We start from the raw sequence: 6449 nt of genomic DNA on the forward strand, positions 1-6449 counted from the left end.
TGGAGCTTCTCCTATCTATCCAATTATCCATCCTTGAGCATCCAACTTCCAGCCCAATTGACGACGCAATCAGCAGTCAATGCAGCGTCACCTAGTGTCCTTTCTTGCCAACTAATTTTTGCAGGAAAAGAAAAAGCGATAAATAAAATACCTAATGGAGATGTGAGGTATCGATCCCCATGCCTCTATACAACATAGATTAGCGCTCTACCAATTCAGCTACATCCCCATTAATATGCATTGCACTAATTTTTGGTTTAATATTTATTTATTAATTACTTGCAGTCATGAAAAATATTTCTATCTAGGTCCAGCAATTTTTTTGTTTTAGTTCAGTGATTAATTAAACAAAAATGATATTCTTATGTAAAACTCCTACTCTGCTAGGTTTTGGCCTTTTATCCTTCTTACCCTTCTTACCCATGTTCCTTCCAGGCTTGCTAAATCTGGTTTGTATGTGTGGGTACAATTGAGTTCCCCGAAAGTTTTGGAGATTGTTGGATAGAGACAGTGAGGGACTAATATGTTTGCTAGTACACACAGAGAGAATAGTGACGATGAAAAAAATCCTTTAGTACCCTCGGTAGAGTTACTAGCATGGCTAGAAGTCTTAGATCGGAGGGCACACGGTGGTTTTACCCAGGTTCGGGCCTCCGGTGATGAGTAATGCCCTACATCCTTCTTGTTGTTGTCATTCATGGTGGGTATACCTCGTACAAGGGATTACAAGGGATTGTGTGGAGTTCTACCAAGAGTTGAGTTCTAATGAGAGCCCCCTAGCCTCCCCTTATATACACGGTGGTTTTACCCAGGTTCGGGCCTCCGGTGATGAGTAATGCCCTACATCCTTCTTGTTGTTGTCATTCATGATGGGTATACCTCGTACAAGGGATTACAAGGGATTGTGTGGAGTTCTACCAAGAGTTGAGTTCTAATGAGAGCCCCCTAGCCTCCCCTTATATACACGGTGGAAACTAGGGTTTTATAAGGAGAGATGTGTTCTACATGACCAAGATGATCCAGGGACGTATATCCCTTCCGTCGGGCTCCTTCCAGTCGTCGGGTACTTGGTGAGCCTTCTAAACCCTTGGGAAGGCCTGCTGCTGGGCCTAAATTTATCTCAGGCCCCGATTTGATTTTTGGACTTATTGTCTGGCTGTAAACGTATACACTTGTACTTGACCGGGCTGCAGCAAAATTAGGGTATCAAGTTGTATTTATTTTGGTAAACGTTTCGGACCGGCGCACCGGCCGAAACTTCCGCCGGTCCAGCCCGGCTATCCCAGCGTCCGCACCGAGCCACCTAAATGCATGCGATCAAAACGCGTGGCTAGGGTGGACCCACACACCGCCCACACCCGCATCTTCTTCCCTTATCCTCACTCGAATCCCCCATTTGCTATCTCCAGCGCAAGCCCCTCCAGCACTACCATCTCCTGGCGCCATGGCGCAGCGACTCATCGGCGCCTACTGTCTGCAGTTACGAGCTACGACGACGCCGTGCCCGCGGTCGTCGCCCTCCTCTGTCCCAGGCCTCCGACAGGCCGAGCTACAACCGGCCATTTTATATGCTACAGCCGCCCAACGGCCGTGCTACAGAGCCACGACGGAAGCGAGACATGGCCGCCGACATGTCGAGCTGCAACCAGCCACGAGAAAGCTGCAACCGTGGCCAGGAATAGCTGGAACCGGCAAGCTCCAGTGCTGCCACCGGCTCAACCGTGCACTTGAAACTGGCAAGCCCCGGTGGCACGGCCATGGAAGACCGGTGTTGTTACGGGCTGCGTCAGGTGCTGGAACCAGCATGCGAGCGAGCTGCAACCGGCCAGCAGCACTGCTACGAGTGGTGGGGCGCACAACTACTAGCAGAAAGGCGAGATACTACCAACGACGACCCAGAATGCTGGAATCGGCAGTGTGGGGAGCTGCAACCGGCGGTGACATATGCTACAAGCAGCGATGTGGGCATGGTGGAATCAGTGTTGTGGAGAGCTTCAACCGGCATGTCGTTTTTCTACTACCGGCAATGCAGAGTGCTGGAACCGATGAGAAAGGATGCTTCCACTGCGAGCCTGAGAGCCACAACCGGCGATGAAGGATGTTTCCACGGCGAGGATCAGAGAGCTGCAACTGGCGTGCCGTTTTGCTACTACCGGCAACGCAGTGCTGGAACCGATGAGGAAGGATACTTCTACGGCGAGCCAGGGAGCCGTGAATGGTGATGAAGTATGCTTCCACGACGAGGGATAGAGAGTTGCAACCGGCATCCGGCGAGTTGCAGTCGCTGGTGGAGCTGGATCCAGCCACAACCGGCAACGGCGAGCTGCGGCCTTCACGACGGTTGCTCCAACCAGTGCTTGGAAGCTAATGCTGGGGTGCATGGGAGGGGGCGTTGTTCTTTTTTTCGGCCATCGGCAGCGAGTGTGGAGGGCGGCGAGGTGTTGAGCGCTGGCGAAGGGGGCGTTGCCGCGTCCCCGTAGGAGACGGGGAGGGAGCGATGATGGTGAGCGCGTGGGGCTACTAGTCTGTGCGGCGACCATCCCATATGGGATGAGGATAAGATCTGAACGACGAGGATAAGCTAATAGAGCCTTAATCGGACGGGGGCAGTGCGACTGGCCGAAATTTCGGCCGGCGCGCCAGCGCAGAGCGCTGCCCTTTATTTTCCGGGCATAATCATCGCTTGGCTGCTAGGTCGTAAATAACTTTCAGTTGTGAGCAGTGCCTATGCAAGCCAGCCAGCTGCGAGAGGGTGACAATACGGAATATGGTCGAGGTGGTGTCTCATTGCTGGAGGTAGGCAATGTGCCCTGTGTTGCTCGAGGTACGAAGCAGTTCTCATTGCAGTGGTACAGGGTGTGATGGCGTGGTCTGCTGGAGGCGGCGGCATGCGTGGACTGGGAGGAAACCGGGGTAGTGTTTCCTGGGGTGGTGAAAAGGATGACGGAGACAAAGAAGGCGCTGGCGCCTCGCCCCATGCAGTACATGTCGATGGTGCCTTGTGTCCGTCCCCTACTCCCCTTGGCTCCGGTGGCCCGAGAAGGCCGGCACTGCTCCCCTAGGTCCATGATGCGGATACCGAGCAACAAACGATGGATCGAGTGCTGTATCGGATACCCGCATGTGACTGTGGTAATTTGAAAAGTAAGTGTAATTATTACAACAACAGAATGACTACCCAACCATCTAATCAAGGGTCACCCAGTCTTTTTTACGGACGGGCTTTATGTAATGACTAGTACATATGCCTGTGCGTTGCAATGAGAAAGACAATTAGGATGTCTACCAAAACGCTCATCAACGCGACACTACAACAACCAAGCGGTGCATGACAGCATCCCGGAGGCAGGGAGGCGCATACTAAGGTGTAGAAGAAATGCATATCATGTTTTAATCTCCGTTAATTACGAAGGATGCATGTCGTGATACACTGAATGAGTAGGAATGTTATATGGTTAGTTTTCTTTTAGATCTTGCATGCGAAAAGTTTACGGAAAGACTAATGCCCACACATGTGGGCGTCTGGCAACTCGCCCACATGCATGGATTCTCGTCCAACCACTTCTGCATGAATCCTGGCGCGTTCTAGCAGATTTTTTATGCCATGTAGGACTGGGCTGGTGTATGGGCATTCATCCGGTCACCCACACGCCCGTTTCACCACGCGGAGTGGCTGGGGTGTGGGCGTTTAGCAGTTCGCCCACACGCCAGTTTTCACGCATGCAGAAGGGCTGGTGTGTGGGCATTTATCAGTTCGCCCACATGCCTGTATATTCTCCCATGCCCAAAACTGTCAGTTGCCATGTGTGTTGCAGCATACATGGCAACTGCCCTAACGTTCTTGTAAGCCGATGGCAACTCTCTCTTTTTTACCTCGAGTTGCCATGTGTTATGCGGGGTACATGGCAACTGCCCTAGTTGCCTGTAAGCACAGATGGCAACTCCGTCTTTACCCGAACATGTTTTTTTGCCATGCCTTTTTTGTAGTGCTACATGATAACTGCCTAGTGTTAGTAGGTGGCAACTCCTAAAGTTCTTCAAATCATGGCAACTATAGTAGATCAGACCATACATGGCAACAACTGCAGTTGTCCAAAAATGGCATCTGGCACTTGACCTGAGATGGAAACTGCAATTGAGCAACCATGGCAACTGTAGTTCAGCAACATGGCAACTGCAGCTAAACGAACATGGAAGAGGGTCCGGACTATGGCAACTGCGGGGACGCGTGATGACTGTCACGCGGAGCGTGTGGGGCCGTGAGTACGTGCGTGAGGGCGTTATCGATTTTGCCACACGTAGGCGTGCGGGAGGGACCGCAAGGCAAAAAAAAGGTGTGTGGGCATTACATGTTTTGCCCACACATAGACATGTGGGCTGGTTCGCTTAGACACCATACAAAATGTATGGCCAGACCCCTTAACACCTACATGTGTGGTGGTTATCCGCATCCAAAATTTAATGCACATTATAATCTAAACAAATGAGGGAAAGAAATAAAGGTAGTACTTCTTGGGGAGAGTATTTCTTGGGAATGCATCAAGAAATAAGGGATGCAGTCACTTCCGGGCGCTCTCAGAGCTCTGGCAATTCTGGCCCTCCATCTCGTTTTCCTGATGCGATTCTAGCCGTCGGATCAAGCCTCTGGACGATCTGGGCCGCCGGATCAAAAAAGGCCCTGTAGCAATGAATAGTTACTGCCTCCACGTGCTGCCGCTTACTTCGCCTGTTCGACCTAGACTCGTTGACCTATGGGGCCGCTCACGGGTGGGCCGCATTTGTCAGTGACCGTGGCTGCGGGTGTGGCCTGTTCGTCCCATCGCGCGCACTGGCGGGTAAATATCCCGCGCCACCGCACGTAATATCTTGCCTCCGCCGAGGGTAGTTTGGTCTTTTCACATCCAGGCCTCATGCGTGGCCGTCGCTGGTTGGCCCGTCGGTGGATGAGATGAGGACAGCGGCCTCTTCGTCCTCCCATTCGCCCCCCCCCCTCTCCCTCGCCCGATCTCCTCTCCAAGCCGCCCGCACACCCCCCTGCCATCGTGCCGTCGACGTCGTTGCCGCTCGTGTCTCAGGGCGCGTCGTCGGCTCCCGAGCCCTCCTGCTCCGACCCCGCAGAGGGCGCGTCCATGGTCGGAGCTCAGGGTGGACGTGGCGAGCGGGCTTTCGGCCCGGCTCGCGGCCCGTTATGGACCGGACGGTACGGTCCTGGCTCGCTAAAAAACATGGCCGGTCCGGTCCGTGAAAAGGAGCCCGAAATTCGGTCGGTCCGGTCCGACAAAAGCCCGGTCCGGCTCGGAGGACCGAAGGCCCAGCCCAATTAGAGCTAATATGGAGAGCCCAATACATATACATGGTGCGTGCGTGCGTGCGTGACCTAGCCGCCGTCCTCGTCCATGCTCATGGCGCCGCACGGGCTGCTTCCTTTCTCCCCTGCGTTGCCTCCCTCTCCCCGGCACCGTGCCTCTACCTCGCGCCACCGCGTCTCTACCTCGCGCCGCCGCTCGCCCTCTCCCCCGCGCCGTCGCGCGGCCGTGCGACGCCCTCTCTGTCCCGTGCCTCTCCCTCGCGCCGCCGCGCCTCAGGTGTGTCTTCTCCAGCTCCGGCCACCGTGCTGCTGCTCCAACGACCTCTCCGACACCTTGGGCCCACATGGCAGTGACTGGACGTCACCGGGACCGTGAGGACCGCCGGTCCGCACCGAGCTTCACGCCTGCCGGTCCGGTCCGTGGAATCAAGACCGCTGCCCTGCTCGGTCCGGTCCGGACCGGACCGCCGGCGGCCGGTCCAAACGACGGCTCGGACCGGGACCGGACCGGCCCGGACCGTGTCCACCCTGAGTCGGAGCGTAGGAGGAGATCCAGGCGGAGCGCGCCATCTCCATCGCCGCGGCCCCCGGCCTTCGTCGAGCCGCTCATCATCTTTCTCATCCTCGTCGTCAATGCCGCCGTCGGCGTCTGGCAGGAGACCAACGCTGAGAAGGCGCTCGAGATGCTGCACCAGATCCAGTCCGACCACGCTGCCATGCGGCGCGACGGCGAGTGGGCGCCCGCCCTCCCTGTCCGCGAGCTCGTCCCCGGGGATGTTGTGCAACTCCGCATCTGGGACATGGTGCCCGCCGACATGCGCGTCCTCAGGCTCATCTCCTCCATGCTCCGTGTCGAGCAGGGGTCGCTCAAGGGTGAGACCAACTCCGTCAACAAGACTACGCATGCCGTGCCGGCCGAGGACGCTGACATCCAGGCCAAGGAGTGCATGGTGTTCGCGGGCACCACCGTCGTCAATGGCAGCGCCGTCTGCCTCGTCGTGCGCACCGGGATGGCCACCGAGATTAGCAAGGTCAACCCTGGTGGTTTTCTCTCGTTCACCTCATTCCTTCCCGGCTCACACGCTCCGTCCGCAGAATAGGTGGTATGTCTCATCTCTCTCTCTCTCTCTCTCTCTCTCTC

General features: G+C 55.6%; 1 pseudogene; it reads left to right on the forward strand.

Moving 5' to 3' along the window:
- Nucleotides 1-1757: 1757 nt before the first annotated feature.
- Nucleotides 1758-6449, forward strand: part of LOC119280081 — an 8040-nt pseudogene continuing 3348 nt past the window's right edge.

Source organism: Triticum dicoccoides, chromosome 3B (assembly GCF_002162155.2).
Source record: "Triticum dicoccoides isolate Atlit2015 ecotype Zavitan chromosome 3B, WEW_v2.0, whole genome shotgun sequence".
Lineage (NCBI taxonomy): Eukaryota > Viridiplantae > Streptophyta > Magnoliopsida > Poales > Poaceae > Triticum > Triticum dicoccoides.